We start from the raw sequence: 17283 nt of genomic DNA on the forward strand, positions 1-17283 counted from the left end.
CATTTTCAGGAGTGGTAATTCTTCTGCAGTTTGAGCCAAGGCCCGGATTTTGATGACATTTCATCTTTTAACTGGTGCAACGTAGACATTGCTAACTATAACTTGACAAGTTTAAAAACAAGACGCTGCAATCCATTGTTTGCGCACCTCACATCACACTTCGCCACTCCATTGTCTGCGGCGACGTTCGTTCGCAGTGTTGCAATCTGGAGGGAGCGGAATTGTCAGAGAATTTTCAAGGGAATTTGAATGTGAAAGGCATGAATGATACTACGCTACCTATTGATTACGCTAAATTCTAAATACATTTTGATATTTTCCCTTTAAACCTTAAATGAATTAAATTATATTAGGGATATTTCTTACCAGCATAAGAAATGTATGAAATAAAACGATAGAAAAATAAAAAAAATATATAAACGATAGAACTGAGCTCACCTTCTAAATGTTTTCCAGTTCTCCTTCTTCAGCTTCACTCTTCCACTCATCCGAGTCTGTGTCTACCGATGAATCTGTGTCCCTGTCTGAATCGGCTTCACCAAGTCTAATTCAGTTCATCTACACGCTCGTCCATAAGTCCATCTCTTTGAAAGTAAGAATCTTGCAGCCAAGAGTAAAGAGCATGAACATTTCAATGCTTTAGAAAAGAACACAGGCCAGCGTGTTATCAGATTGCGTTCTCTTAGTGATTGTTGTAGGATAAACAAACGAACCACCACCCCACTAGTTAAAAAAACAAAAAAAAGAAAAAACTGGCCACTGCTCGATGTCGCATTCAGAAAATGAAGTCATTCGCCCTGTAGTTTCTCTTCGTTATAAACCTTAACGCTCGTGCATAATACTAGAGTTTACGATCGGCGCACCGCACGTATTTTCAAAGGCCGGATTAAATTAAATGAACCACTGATATAATAGGAGCCTGCATGCACCGTCACGCTAAACAGTGAAAATTGTTTGTCATATTTGTTTTAGCTTAATTTTGCTGAGTTGGCACCACTGGTACTGTCAACGCCAGACCAGTGAGTAGAAGAGTGGTGGGGAGGATGACGTAATAGGAAGTGCTCCCCAGCGATCTGCGCATATCGGGACTTAACTTGTCAGGCTATAGTACAGAAATCCTGAACACCCTTCTCAGGTTAAATAAATGTAAGTTTTTGGGACATTTTTGGTCATTTTTTTACATTATTTTATTTTTCGGTCATTTTTTTAAAAAAAATTGTGTCATTGCATGCTGAAACATAAGAAGTTCAACAATTTCTGTTTTGTCTGAATGTTATCTTGCGGTACTTAATCTTGTGTTTAACTACTCGTACAAGCGCAACAAAGTCTGTCTGAAAAAATGCAACATTGTCGAGTTTCTTATTCACAGTCCGTACAACACACCAAGGTGAAGAAGTAATTGTTAAATTGTTTGTCTTGGAACATATATACTATTTTCAATAAGCAGATTGATTTTTGTACGAATTTTTGGATCATTTTTCAAAGATTTTAGGTCATCAAAGTCCGGGCCCTGTATGTGTAAGTATAGATAAGCGTAACGTCTAAGATTAACCTAAAGTATAGATTTCGTTAAAGTTAAATCTTTTTGTAGCATATTTGGTAACGATAGTATAAGCCGGAGACGGATTTATTAAAATTTACAGGAGAAAAGACGAGAAAGTACTTACGGAATTGCGTTCTTGAGGACTTTCTGAAGCCGGGGAAATTGTTTTTTAGAATCGTGCAACGTATTTTGCCTGTAAATAAGGTATTTTTCGTCAATCATGCATCTCCGTTGTATGATAGCTCGTGCCGCCATTACCGTTGACTACGTGAATCAAATCTTCCGTGCGTTCGGTTATGTAACCCCCTCACAGTGTAGCAACCACGCGGAAGTTTGACAAGATGACGTGTGAGCGGTTTTTTTTTTCAATGTAAGGTAACACTCTAGTTTACGTCCTTTTCATAAGGAATACGTGTCATATATCGTTGGAAAGCTTATTGTATAAGGAATTCAACAACGTAAATCCCAAAGCGAGCAAAAATTTCCTGAAGGAGTAAATCGAGAAAAACCGATGTTGTCCGGATATGCGCAACTGAACGTACTGAGGAATTTTTTAGATGATGAAGCACATATTTCGGGGTGAAATGAGTGCTAATGGAACCTAACCTAACAGGCCTAACCTAACCTTGTAGGCATACCTCGACCCCGTGAATGGATAGTGGGGCTATCGTGAACAGAAAGTGTAAAAAGAAAAAGGTACTTACCCGAAGAGATGCCGGGTGCCGCACCACGATCGCGCACCGCGAACGCAAAGAAGCAATCACCATGCAGATAAGGACGTAAAGTAGAGTCTAGCCTCAATTTTCGCTTAAAATCCTTTTGTGAATAGTTTGTGCGGCATTTATCGGTTCATAAGTTTTGAAACACTGCACATCAGCTGACGATACTGCACATCAGCTGACGGTACTGCATATCAGCTGACGATAGACAACGTGAGTCAAAATTTGCCCGCCGAATTAGCAACAACCAATAAATGATTATAATGTTAAAAATAACGCTTTTTTCATGAAAAAAAGGGATCCCCAGCTTGAAAAATCTTCCGCTATGCATATGAGGTAAGTAGCAATGATTTTTATTTGAAAACAAACGAGTTTAATGTGTCTCCGGCTTATACTACTGTTACCGCATATTTTTGTCGAGCAGGAAGGTGAAGTGGATTAGATCAAAACTTTATTTTTAAAACTTAAATCATTAAGCTAATTAATTAAGTTAATAAAATCGTAATACAACGTTCCGTGTGCCATACGTTTCTTGTTTTGTTCCCAGCTGTGTGTTTTTCCGCTAAAATATCTTATGAGAATTGAGAATAGATTTCTGCTATCCAGCAAATAGACAATAGGAAAGAGTCTAGCACAACTTTCTGAACAGCCTGATGGATAGTGTAACGACCGCCATGTTAGGCAGATTTAAGTTGTATATTGGCATTATCCTATTCGTATACTTTCAAGTTAAGAAATTGGATTAAATTATTTATACTTAATTGTTTTCATTATTCATGTATATATTTACGTTTTATCTTATGTTATAATATTATTCGCGTATTTTTACAATATTTATTCAGAATTTATAGGCTAATAATGATCCCAAATAATATATGCAACGTTTTCATTGTTTTTCAAGCACAAGTTAAATACATTTCTTCTTAATATCGATTTTTGTTCAACATTTTACAAGATTGAAGTAATTTGTCTTCGTTATAAACTAAATCTTTATTTAATCATTTTTTTATGTACAAGGGCAAATATGATTTATTTGATAAAATCAGTTTAGTTATTTCTATATAGTTTAATATTGTAATATTATAGCAAAGTATTTCTCCCTCGTTTTCAATAAAATATCGTATTCCTATTGGCTGTTTATGTTAGGAGTGGGGGAACCACGCTTCGTGTTCTTGGCGATGTAAAAACATCCACGTTGGCATTTTTAATTGTTGCCAACCTGAACTTTAGCTTACTATCGCTAATTATCAGTTTTTCTTGTGTTATTTTATGTTATGAGTTTGTATTCTAAGTTAGAACAATCTGTTATGCTGCGCCTCGCGCTTGAGGTAGCAGTTGAGGTCTTGCTATTAACTGTGAAGGCGGTGCGCGGACTCTCGTGTTAAATAAATTGCTTATGACTGCCTGCGAGCGTGCATGACCCAACAAATTATAACTTTTAACTTGTGCGAATCAGTATGTACGCGCGCGATTCGTGATTAAAGATTTTGGACATTTTAATTATAAAGTATTTGGAATTTTATTTACTGTCACGTGTCGCAATTCGGTGGTTTCCTTCCTGGAGGAAGGGTGAATCGTCTTAATCCCGATCCCTGGGTGAGAACTGGTGCTCCCAACTGACCAGCCGGAACAAGGAGCGGTGTGTTGCCAATTCGGATCTCCATACCCTCGAGTTACGAGTGGTGGCACGTTGCAATAGCATTCATGATAATCTGGCCATGGAGATGCGCACAGTGTATCTACAATTCTATTTTAGCGTATTGCAAGATAAAGTAGATCCAACCACGTCTACCTGTTTCTGAATTTTCTCCTGAAGCATAAGGTGACCAATGTAACCGTTCTTCTGAGTGGAAAAAGAAAGCAAAGATAAAAATCAACTTCTGGTGATCTCGGAAAATAGAAGTTCCTCTTCTCTTCCCTCAGAATGGCTGCACACCTGTAACTGCATTACCATTCCTTTCCCTCTGTCTCAAGGCCGAACTTCCTCCTATCCTTGCAGAAAATCCAATCGACCACCTGTAGGCTGAAGAACAATTTCATCCTCTTCAAACTGCTCCAAAATATTCCCCCAAAGCTTTCTCGTTCCGCCTTTCGAAGAACGATAAGAGGTTGGAATTCTTGAAAAATAAAATCAGAATAGAACGTTCTGTGTGCTATACGTGTGATGCATGCTGGGATTTTCTTCTGTGTATCGTATGCTTTCTCCCCCGTTGCTTTCCCGCCAAGACATCTTGCATCAGTGAGAATTGAGGTAAGGTCTCTGTCGTCCAGCAAAGAGCCAATGGGAATCACAGCAACAGCGCTTAGACTTCAATGTTGTCATGTTGAGCATCTAAATCCTAGTGCAAATGCAGTAGACGAACACTGGTAAATGAAGGTTGTAGCACTAATGGAGAAGAAAGAAGTATTTATAGGCAAGTGATCCGTAACACACAGAGAACGTATACGTTGAACAAAGAATCATTTTCTTATATTGTATAGCTTTCCTGCATAGAGGAGTGGTTAGCAAAGAGGCAGAGGTACCGGTTCGAATCCCGGCCTGGGAATGGATGTTATTTGTGAGTGCCATTTCATCAATTTCATCATGGAGCCTCCCGATGGCGTAGTGGTAATGTCGTCGCCATGTAATCAGCGGGATCCAGGGTTCTCTACCTGGTGGAACCACATAGTGGTTCCTATAGGTCCAAAAACCCAACTGAAAACCAATTTTATCATATCGACAAAATAAGTTAATACTATTTAAAAGAAATATTCCGGATAATGATATTTCGGCCCTTTCATAAACACACACTATAGATACTGATGTATTACTTTGTGTTTAGTATGGGACTAGTCAGGGGTGCTCATCCCCACCAAGGCCATGGACGCATCCTCCCCAAAGTTGTTCATCAAAATCCCCCACAAAAGAAATGTTCATCCCAACCCCCTCATACACACACAAATATAGTTTGGATAAACATGCAGTAATTGATTTTTGTTTGAATGTTGATAGTTTGATTTCATTTTTTAAAATAATATTTTTTTCAAGCTTTTCGTAAGCTTTAGACATCGAAAATTAACAGTAGTTCACCATTATCCAGTCAGTCGTAGCACAGGAACACATACAAGTGAAACAAATCGTGCCTGAAATTATCCAACACTAAAACTGAAATTCGCATGTCGGAAGTTCCGAGCCGACTCGCAACTACCACAAAGAAAACACCAGACATTGTCACTGGCAGAGATGCCAACAATCGAAAGGTGCATGGCATTCGAAACCTTTCATAACAGTTGGAATTAAGAGAAGAAAGAAAAAAGAAAACTGTACATAATTAATAACCAGTCAATCAAACGAATCCCCCCTGTGGGCATTCCTTGGACTAGTGTCTTTCAAGAAACCAAACAAGTAAGATCATGCAGCATACAAATTTAGCCGTAGACGCTCTGTGAAGATTATGTGGGTTTAAGGACGAAATATTGAAGTTCTCTTGTTTTAAAAGAAAAACGTGATTACTTGAAGACACAGACTGACAATCCCTTTAAGTATTAATTTCCAAGTTATTTGCTTTTTGGCAGAAAGGCTACAATGAATCCGACGTTCATTGTAATTGGATGCAAATTTAGGGTTCTTTACAGTGATTGGCTAATCTCGAAAGAGACATAATTTCAGCTTCAAATTCCATACAAATCTTGTTCAGATACCCAGCTACCTCCTATAATTAAGGATATCCCATTTTGGATTGGTTTTAATCGTCTGCGTGTGTAATAAGATTTGATCAATTAAGAAATCTCTCCACTAACGGATTAAGTGAATTTCCATTACGCAAGGGACTATGGGAGTAGAATTCTCATTTTGAAACTGCGTGGCAGACAAAGCGGTTTATTGTTCCCAATCATCTATTGCAAAAGGATATTGAATAAACTAAGTTAATGCAAAATTACATACTTGAATTTTCTCGCTCCTAACAACTGCTGGTTAATACAAAATTTGCAATGATGGAAATATATATACTTAACAATATACACATTTACCGTGGTGTCTCTTAAATATCAACGATATGGTTAATTTTTAGAACATGTTTAACTCAATTAATACACTGGATTTAATAATTCTTATTTGTAAAATAAAAGTAAAGCTAATATTGTGAACTCTTGTAATTATAAACAAATCTTTACGTATTATTTTCTGCAGAGAAAACCTGACATCTAACGGTGTGATTAGCAAACAATAATTATAGATCTGGCAATAGTTTATTTCTTTCCCGTCAGATGGCTGTAGCGAACGACACGTGTCGATATAAAGGTACCTGGTCAGTACGTTCACCCAGAGACCTTTTTTCGATATTATAAATCCTCGAAAAACATTGTGCTCTTATCTACACTCTGTATCGGGAATCTGTGGAGGAAGGCCGCGCATAACAGTAAAGAAGGGGAGAAAGAGAGTGGGCAGGGCAAAGCAGTGCGCGCTGCTGAAAACTGCTGGTAGCTGCAGCCGCGTTTCCTCCTCCATGCACTCAGTTCCCCTCTCACGCGTTTATTGGTCGAGCCGTCTCGAGTCAATACTTGCGCAGAGACTTGTTCTCGTTCGCTTGGCCCAGAGATTCCCGAAACACAGTGTAAGTACTGACGAACCCACAAATTCAATTTCGATCAATTTCAATCAATCTTCATAAAGTGTAGCCCAATTCCAATCTGAGCATAAAGTGGGCTTAAAAAAAAACAATAATTTATATCCTTTTCGTTACGCATCCCGTTCATTGGCTACTTATGGCCCATCGTACACGATTTACCGAAACATCATTTGTTGTTATCCAAGCATGTAGATGGGCCCGTAGCGAGGAAAAAGAAATCGAGTAGACACATTACGTAGTTGGCATGTGTAATAGGGACTTTAATTGCCACCAATTAAGCCATTCTTGAAGGCCGATATTGAACGCTCAGAACAGCGGGAATTACCCGCTGTCCACTGTCGTTCCTGTAGGAACAGCAGGACATAATGAATAGTTGTTCAGATTTGAGAGCCGCTTTCTACGCGGCGCAGCGCCCCCATGTGGCGACACATGCTGCGATGCAGGTTCATTTTCGTGACGCAATCATGGATTTTTTTATCCGCTTGGCAGCAAGGAGTAATTTTTAATTTTTCTTCTTTTTCTGAAGAATGACAGGAAATGTTCCACGCTTCTCTTCCAACCTCATTTTCATCCGGTTTTATTGCTCGTGTCGCGTTTCAGCGTATGTGGTGGAGCTGCATCGTGCTGAAAGACTTTAGTTACAAAAAACTTACTTGCTCCGTCTCCCTTTGAGCTAAGCGAAAGGCATATTAGAGAGGTTTGCAATTGGCAAATATTAGTAGCTCTCATTTCTAGCAAAACACTAGTAGTAGACGCAAACTTGAGTTGAAATACCATCTGCCGCCCATAATGCTCAAGAGGAAGCACAAACACCAAAATTACACACTTGGAGAATAATTTTTATTTTGAATGAATCTATGTTACGTGAGTAAAATGAAAACCTGTAAATTGTTACTAAAATTACAGGACAGACTGTTTACAGGTCAAATTTACATGAGGTATAATAACTGCAGTTTATAAAACAGTTTTATGGCTGCGACACTGAGTGAGCTTCAAGACCCTCCTCTACGCACTTGCACCAGTGAAGAGGAGTAGTTTCTTGCCCTCTGTCAACCAGATACTTACAGAAATGTCTCAACAAATGAATATTCAATATCTCTGTGCATGCTTACCACCAACAAGTTTATTAATGGAGGAGAAAGTTCGACAATGACCTCAGTTCGCAGGCAGATGGGTGGAAAGGCTTGCGCAGTGGCTCATAAGTAGGGCTGGGAAGTTGAGGAAATATCCTTTCTTTCCCTAGTGTCCGAAGACGAAGCCCAACATAATATATATTCATTTTCGGTCATTGTAGGGCAGAAAAAGATAGGTTTATTTGTCCTTTTTTGCCTTTTTCGGCGTTTTTTGGCTTATTGGTCCTTCTTTAGCCTTTTTTTTAGGTCTTAACGGCTTTTTTTGCAACTTCACCTTCTTTCGACTACGTTTTTACTGCCCATTTTCAATTCGAATCTATCAGTTCATCACCTCTTAAACATCCTTTCTGTAGTAAAGAAATTATTTTTATATATATATATATATATATATATATATATATATATATATATATATATATGTACGGTACAAGGTCCTTTAACCGTAACTTGTCTGGAAGGTCGCGCTGGAGAAGACTATTGTGATATACTGCAATGCCAACTGAGCTAAGGTTCCCCAAGTCCTATTTCTGTAAACCCTAGTGTGGTTAGGCCAAATATTATTCTTCAAATATGATTTTTCAAATTATGTTAATCTAAAAAATATATAATGTCTGAAAGAAGATGCATTTCATTCATACAGTTTTTCACACTGTTTTTTCCATACCACCAGAATTTCGTATTTTTTTTATTTATTAAATATGTAATTAAAACTGAAGTTATTAATTAATTTGGATCACATTTATAAGTCCTTTTTTTCCGTTTTTAGGTTCTTTTTTCGATATCTTTAGGTCTTTTTATAGACTTATTCTTCTTAAGGTATATAGGCACTAACTCAAAGTTAAAAATATATGTAGGTCTGTGCTAAAACTCTACATACAGAAATGTAGTAGATAAGAAACAAAAACAAATGAGTTATCATTTGACTCTCCGTTGTATGAGAAAAATAATAAAGGATGAAAAGTACACAAGTGAAAAGGAAGCTTACGTGAAATCTGCATCCAAGCATTATTCACAGATTTTGAGTAGTGAAGAGAACGGATTAACAACTGCGATGCTAGAAGTCAAAAGTGTGCAGTAGCAAAGTGCTTCCCTGTGCTTTGCTCCACGCCATGAAGGCGCATAGGGGGTATGGATTTAGGGCCCCACACTTTCTTGATCACGGCCGAAGGTGGGGGTGATGTAATACACACCACGCCCCTTGCCGCCTTTACCCCACACAGTTTCCTCCAGGTACCCACTTTGTACGACGCTGGTTGGGCGCCGGAGCAGCTTGAACAGGTGGAAAAAAAATATCACTGTTCTTCCCCGCCGTGGATCGAACCCGGGTCTCTCGCATTGTAGTCAGACGCCCTAACGACTGCCGCGGTCTAGAAGTGAAAGGTGTCGTGGAATTTCCGTACATAGCATACACTACGTACAAGAGAATGGTGTTTTCAAAATTGTCTCAAGATGTAAGAAGCGTGATACGGAAGAAGTACATTTTTTTGTGAAGTTCCTCCCTACGATCAGGGATTCGACCACCTTGGTACGCTTGGGAGTGTCATAGAGGTCCCACTTTTCGTCACCAGTCAGCAAGCGATCAAATATGGGTGTGTTCAGGTGCCGAGTGAGCAAGGACAAACAGGCTGTCACTCGTTGTTCCTTGTTGGCTGCCGACAATATGTGGGGTACCTACTTGCTTAACTTGTATGACTTCCCTATCCCATGCAGGTGCAGTCTGACTGTTTCATCGGAAACATGGAACCTTTCTGCAAGTTCATCACACATTAGACCATTGTCCTCCTCGATGGCTGCTTTCAGGGCCTCGTCATCCAACCAGTGATGTGCGTCTACGCGTAAACAACGATAGTCTACATTCTACACGTAGACTATTTTATACACGTAGATTACGTAATCTATGTAAACAACATGGCGAAAGGTGATAATTTAGCAAAGGGCGCCGTGGAATAAAAATAATATTATACTGCCTATCAGTTGCTGATGTGTGAGGAGAACTTTTCATACTCTTTCTTCCAAATTCGAACAATTTCTCACCTAGGAAGAAACCTAATATAGGAAATATTCTAGTGTTTTATGGGGAAAATACCACTTTTGCCTCACGACTGCCATCTGTTGTTGTTTTTTCATACTATTTATCTTCTTCCATTGTTGATGAGAGAAGAGAAGAGAAATTTTGTTGTAAATAGGATTCTTTTCAGTTTGTTAGGAACCAATATAGTTGAAAATGTCACTTTCCTCTCATGAAAGCCTTTAGAATTAATTTAATGCACTTTAGATTGTCTACGTAGTCTATGTAAACTACAACCCAATGTAATCTACGCGTAGATTACGTGTAGACAACGCATGTAGACGTAAACTTATAGTCTACGGCACATCACTGCATCCAACACACGTGGTCGTCCGCTGCGAGGTTCATCCGAAAGGCTCAATTCTCCCGAACGGAATTTCTGGAACCAATGCCTGGCAGTGGGTTCGTTCACGGCATTCTCCCCAAATGCCTGGCAAATGCGGCGACTTGATGCGGCAGCTGACAGGCCCACTTTAAAGTCATACAACATACACCCGCGAACAAGCTGCTTCGATACCACCATTTCTCTTCGATACTGGACGCGCCATGTCTGCTGTGTGTGTGCAACGTGCCTGTATTACTGACAGTCGATTGTCAGACTAACTCCCGACCGCTTGGCAGGCACGTGCGTCATTTCGTTTCCTCTCTGTGAGCGCATGATTAATGGGACGTCAAAACGGCAAGAACCTTTTTGGTTACCTTTATATAAGATCCAGTGAAACCATCCTTCCTATCTTCGTCTTTCTAACGAGGAAATGATGTTTCTAACAAAACACACACTAAAACATAAACAGGATTCATATTTCTCTTGAAATTTACGAAATTGACCAAGTGAAGTAGATTGCTTTCCTGGCCCGTAACTCTTCACTCGCGAAAACACTAAACTTCGAGTCCAAGCAGCGATGTCACGGTTGTCATGGCAACCAACTTAAACAGCTAGTCTTGTGTGCATGGATATCGCTTCTCCAGTAATATCACTGCTCCTTGGAGTAGATCGGTCCAGCAAGATCTGATCTCGAGGGCGCCCGCCGCGTAATTGGTCACAATGCACAAATACGCTCCTTTTAATATCAATATACAGTAAAAGCTCGTTAATGCGGATCCCGATTAACCGGACTTCGCTTAATCCGGATACCCCCCCCCAAAAAAAGCAGAATGCAAGGTTTTAAATGTGGCTAGAAGTCAACAATCGAATTCGTCGTGTATACAGTATTGCTTTATATTTTACTGTACTGTATAGTGTATTTAGGCCTATGACCTTTCAGTACACCATAATAAACGTGTTTTGTTGCTATAAACGGAGTTTTAATGCAGTTTCTACTGTTCTTTTAGGTTATTTCAGTTAATTCGGACTTTCGCTTAACCGGTCAACTTATCCCCTCATTAGTCCGGATTAACAAGGTTTTACTGTATATGGTAAGGATAATTTAATAAAACATTTTGTACACTGCACCTACGATTTTCAGATATTGATGAGGGTGTTCATAGGTGATCCTTTGGTTCTAAAGGCCAGGAATTTGCTGAAAATTTGTTGTTGTAGTACAGTCCTTTTTTGTATTGTTATATTTAATAATGCATATTTTTGTTAATTCGAAATTTTTTCGTGTACCATTGTAGTTCTAATTAGAAACAGCACACGCAGCATCGTGTATGTAGATCTACCTCTACTTATGTAAACTTGTAATAGTATTATGTAATTTTTAACATGGGAACTATAAATATTGTTAGGTCAGACAAGAACGAGGTTGCAGACAAGTAATAGAACTAAGTTCTCAATCATCAATTACAATACTGTCTGCTATATAACCCACCTGTTTTTTCTTCTAAGAAAACAGAAACTAGTGTGTGGAACACATAACGGAACTATGTTTCAGTGACATCTATCGCTATTTTAAGAAGTAATGGGAACCATTAATGTATATATATTATGGATGTTCTCAGTGAGGATAAAAATTTGTTGTGCTGAGGGAGTGAATCAGCGTTAAATTTCCACATTCATAACAAAATTTGAAAAATGTGATCGTTTGAATTCCCATTTATAAAATAAATTCAACACTTGAAAACGCATCGCAACTTAGATGATTTATAATATTTTGATTTCAGAAAATAATCCATTGAAAACTTATTTGTGTGTGTGGGGTAGTTGCCATCACGGGGAGCCAGATTTCGGAAATTGCTAAAGTAATATTGGAGGATTTTCACCAACGAGATTTAAAAGGATTTACCTATTTATCTCCTAAATGACAGTTTGATATGACTTCGGTCCGGCAGGGTTTCCCAGGTTCGAATCCCAACATGGGTATGGGTGTTCTCTGTGCCACTTGTAAGCCCATAGTGTACGATAGCTCATTGGTGACGTATTGAAGACGCAATATACATGTGACTAAGATAGGGTATGCCATTGGCTAGGCTTCTGCGCTGGCTGAGCGAGGAGTTCGGCGTGGCAGATCCTTGCCGACTGGCGGAGACGTACGACTACCTGGACATATGCTGAGTATACTGTTTTTCCGTTTATTTCCCTTTATGGGCCTGCATGGCCTGGTGTAATTTGCCTAACGTTAATATAGTTATTTCGACTTTTTAAAAGTGCTAAAGAAGGAATTTGTTGTTTTTTTAAGGGTAGATTGCTCCGGGCCATGTTGGCTGTGCGGGTTTTGGGCGGGCTGCAGTTGACTCGTATAGCCGTTACTTACTGACTTTTGACGATTTAATTGGACGAACTGTTGCAATTTAATGGGAAGATTAGATATGGTTATTTTTGTTGAGTTAACGAAAATGAGGTTCTTAGGTGTTTTGTTTGGTTATGAATGAACCATGTGATGCATATATAAATTTGGAAAGTATATTTACTGATTTGATTTGTTAATAAATATTAATGAATATTAAGTTTACATTAAATAGTTTAATTACCTACTGAAAGATAATATAATCCACGTCTCACTTCTTTATTATTTATAAAGGGGAAATAAGGGACGTACAGGATTATACACTTCATCAATTTCATCAAATCATCACTCATCCTCAACTTCGCGATTAGCCAAAAGTGGAAGAAATGCGAAGTAAAATAAAACGAAGTCAGTCGATATCTGCTTGGTCATATTTAGTATTGATTGAATTAGCATACTTTTGTCGCATTTTTGCAACTTTTTGGCTAATCGCGAAGAAGGGAATGAATGATGATTGATGAAATTGATATCAAACACCCACACGCCGGCCGGGATTCGAACCCGGGACCCCTGCCGTCGTAGCGCGATCACTTCGTCACAGAGGCCGGTCAAATAAGGGAGTGATGAATAGGAAAATTAAATAAAATTGCCACAAAAGCGATTAAGAGAAGGAAAGAACATATTTCACACATAAGAAACAACGACTGGAAATTGCTGTAAGCGATAAATTAGATTATATAATCTAAGAAAGACTGCAAATGAAAGAGTCTCCCTTATCGCACAACACTATAGCAACCTCACGTTCTGACGTCACTGGGGAATGCTTTTATTGTTAGGCTAAATGCCTAAGTTGTTAGGTTAGGCTAGCTGGGTTTAATTCTCTTAGCATAAATAATACATTTGCAATGTATTTATGCTAAGAGAACCAAACCTAACAATGTAAGCATTCCTTGTCTGACGTCAGAACGCAAGGTTGTGTGTGCGATAAGGGACACTCCAAATGAAATGGTCAGTAGGAAGTGAAAGGCCCTTGTGAGGTTTTACTATGCATGCACTAGTCATCCATTTTTAGTCATAACGTAACATTTCTGGATCTTTCTTATCGCACCAAGTATTGAACACCATAGTCTGCTGACGTCAGCAGATTTTGTTAGGTTAGGCCTCTTAGCCAGTGATGTGCCGTATACTATAAGTTTCGTCTACATGCGTTGTCTACACGTAATCTAAGCGTAGATTACATTGGGTTGTAGTTTACATAAACTACGTAGACAATCTAAGGTGCATTTTCAATGGTTTCATGAAAGGAAAGTGACATTTTCAAGTATATTGGTTTCTAACGAAATGAAAAGAATCCTATTTACAACAAAATTTATCTTCCCTTCTATTATCAACTATGGACGAAGATAAGTAGTATACAAAAACAACAACAGATGGCAGTCGTGAGGCAAGAGTGGTTTTTCTCCCCATAGTACACTAGAATATTTCCTATATTAGATTTCTTTCTAGGTGAGAAATTGTTCGAATTTGTAAGAAAGAGTATGAAAAGTTCTCTTCATACATCAGTAATTGATACGCAGTATAATTTTCTTTTAATTCCACGGCGCCCTTTGCTAAGTTATGACCTTTCGCCAAGTTGTTTACATATATTACGTAATCTACGTGTATAAAATAGTCTACCTGTAGAATGTAGACTATCGTTGTTTACGCGTAGACGCACATCACTGGTAGGAAGTAAAGGGCCCTTGTGAGGTTTTACTATGCATGCACTAGTCATCCATTTTTAGTCATAACGTAACATTTCTGGATCTTTCTTATCGCACCAAGTATTGAACACCATAGTCTGCTGACGTCAGCAGATGTTGTTAGGTTAGGCCTCTTAGTATAAATACACTCAAGTGTTTCGAATCTTGACAAAAAATACATTATTTATGCTAAGAGCTCTAAATCTAACATGCCTAACCTAAGAACGAAAGCATTTATTGTGATGTCAGTAGACGAGGGTGTTGAACACAGTGTGCGATAAGTGAGACTCAACATTTGTAACTCGGAAACAGTGGCTATTATTAGGACGAGTCTAACATAACTCGAAAGGGAGGGAACAGTTCAATAATGGAGAAGACACTTAATGGACTCTCCCATGGGCAATTTGTCTCTTGGATCAGAACGTCTCTTTTGATAAGCTTTCGTTGCGTACTGTTATTTCTATAGTTGCCCAATTTTTCAATGCTATGTGATGATATCACGCCACTTAATTATTCTATTCATTTTACAAACCTTTGCCCAGCTCCTTTTCGGGCCAAATTAAGACTGATTACTACACTGAATGACTTTTACGATGGTGTTAGACACTTTAAAATTCTTTTGAAAAGAAGCTTTTTCCTTGAGAGAAAACTAGAGTTGATGAGCTTTAACTTAGCGGGTGAACCGTCCATCGCCCAAATTGCGAGTAGGTGGGCACTACCTCTCTCTGTGCGAAGTAGCAAAGTTCAACAGCAAAGACAAGCTCGCCAACTGTAGTTTTTCAGATCTGATAATTGAAGTATATTTTCTAAAGTCCATTGCAAAAACTGTGATAACAATTTTAAAAGGTTTGTTGCATTTTGTTGTACAGTCATGGACACTTCTGGGTTGTAACGATTCCATTGAAAGTTAATGGAATTGTTATAACCCAGAAGTGTCCGTGACTGTACACTATGTCCCCGGGAATCTCTGGAGCAAGCGAACGAAAACATGTCTCTGCGCCAGTAAGATTCCAGAGGGCTCGACCAATGAACTTGCGAGAGCGGAAGTGAGTGCAACTCGAAATCAAGTAGACATATGTAATCTCATTTTGTGTGTGTTCTTTGGTTATTTAGCGTCGCTTTTCTTCAACCTTTAGCTAATTACGACGATGAATAAATTAAATCGATGAAGGGGTGCTCACAAAGGACACCCATGCCCTGGCCGGAACTCGAACCCGGTAACTTCGGTGCCGAGATAGAAAGTTTAACACTTAGCTTCCTGTCATCAAATCGGCAGCTGGGCTGTGTGTATATTCAGTATGCAGAGTTTTAGTGATTGAATCTTAAGTGTGACATTTTTTTCCACAAACAGAGAAAAATGTTTGTTTGCATCAACCAAATAATTGTTCACCAGTAGCAAAAGATTTTGTCAAGTTCTGTTTGTTTGTCGTTAACAATTTTTTGCTTGCCAATACCAAATATTAGTTTGGTAAATCTAACAAAATCTAGCCCATTTGTTTAGGAAAACTAAATAATTTTGTCAAAATTACCACATCTGGTTATGTTTATCTTGCATTGTTGTTTATAATAACTAACAACTTCAGCTAACAGCCTCTCCGATGGCGCAGTGGTAGTGTCCTCGACTCGTAATCAAAGGGTCCCGGGTTCGATACCCGGTGGAGGCACATAGTGGTTCGGATCCCACTTTAAACTGTAGGTCCAGTCCCGATTAGCCTTACTGTGCCTAAAGTGGACTTAAAACACCAACTCTATTCACTTACCTCGGGAAATCTCGACAAGTGATGCCAAGCCCCAATTTTCTAATCGCGTTCCCACAGCTTCATCCATGTTAATTGGAAAAACAACTATTTCTTCTTTATCGACTAACTCGTGCTGTCGGTGTTGTCAGTCCGACGACCAAGAACAGAAGAAATGGCTTAACCTAGACAAAGACTGTCTTTGCAGATTTAATCACTCGCGCGTTGTGCTTGCGCTGAGAACAGGCTGTTTTGCTGAAAACTGACAGAAAATTCACTGGCATTCAACGTGCGATCGTTCAGACACACAGCGGTTTGGATTTTCGAACGTGCGTTCGCCATGACAGGCTTATACTTTTACAGGGTGACTACTCACCGGGAATTATGCGTGAATTATTGGCTCCGGGAATTATACGTGCATTCTGCGTGAATTTTTCTCCGTAGACATGAAGAATTGCAACTTTCATTAATCCAAATTCCATTCAATCTATACTTTATAAATACTCTGTGGCAAATTTTTATAGAGGAAGAAAAAAAACATAATTCTCTCAATCTGTTTACTGTGTTAGTGATGGAAGATTATTGCACGATAAGATTCCTTGAAGTTGATTAGGTAAATATGAGTTTGAAATTCTTATACAATTAAGTTTTTCGTAGATTAGTATGTGCCCTAACATTTGTGACTTGCGTTTTAAAGCTACATATTTCGAGTCTGTGAAATAGCAAATGTGAACTCTCCACCTTAAATTAAATATTTTATATAAATATAGCGGTTTTTTTTAAAAAATCGAATTTAACTTTTGAATACATTGCAATCACACTTTTCCTTCATGTTGTTAATATATATCTTGTGTGTATGTGTGTGGGTGTGAGAGGCAGTAATCCGTAAGGTTGTACCTAAGGATGAAATATAGAAAACATCTGATTGTACACTTAATGTTTTGAAAATTTCGCCTGATTCATGCCCGTTTCCCCCAGTACCGAAGAACTTGTTTTATTGGCCCAAGTACCGTTTCGCCCAGAGGGAAATGTGAAAGAAAAAAATCCCAATTGTGTAGAGCCACGT

General features: G+C 38.7%; 1 protein-coding gene across 1 annotated transcript in view; it reads right to left on the reverse strand.

Annotated features, from left to right (window-relative positions):
• Positions 1-16326, reverse strand: part of LOC145992763 (glycerophosphocholine cholinephosphodiesterase ENPP6-like) — a 214227-nt gene extending 197901 nt beyond the window's left edge. Inside the window, exon 1 of the mRNA XM_083129152.1 lies at positions 16242-16326. The gene's annotated coding sequence lies outside the window, so the exon portion shown is untranslated. The remainder of the gene's footprint in view (positions 1-16241) is intronic.
• Between the last annotated feature and the right edge of the window lie 957 nt (positions 16327-17283).

This window comes from Lepisma saccharinum, chromosome 9 (assembly GCF_977018435.1).
Source record: "Lepisma saccharinum chromosome 9, izLepSacc3.1, whole genome shotgun sequence".
Lineage (NCBI taxonomy): Eukaryota > Metazoa > Arthropoda > Insecta > Zygentoma > Lepismatidae > Lepisma > Lepisma saccharinum.